Raw genomic sequence first — 215 nt, 5'->3', positions numbered from 1 at the left:
AGGGGGAAGGAGAAAAAAAAAAAAAAAACCCCCCCCCACCCACCCACCACGAGGCAGACCGAGGGCCGACCGATCCCGAGACTGTTACCGCACCTCGTCCCGCCACCCCGTCGGGAAGGACGCCGCGCGCCGCGCTTCTCTCCTGGCCGCCCTGTGACTGCGTCAGCTCTGATTCATTCGGCGCCGCTGCAAGCCGCATGTCGACGAGGTTCCTT

Source organism: Egretta garzetta, unplaced genomic scaffold (assembly GCF_000687185.1).
Source record: "Egretta garzetta isolate BGI_Z169 unplaced genomic scaffold, ASM68718v1 scaffold243, whole genome shotgun sequence".
In the NCBI taxonomy this organism is placed as follows: domain Eukaryota; kingdom Metazoa; phylum Chordata; class Aves; order Pelecaniformes; family Ardeidae; genus Egretta; species Egretta garzetta.
The sequence above is the reverse complement of the archived record's forward strand: the minus strand, read 5'-3'. Positions refer to the sequence as shown.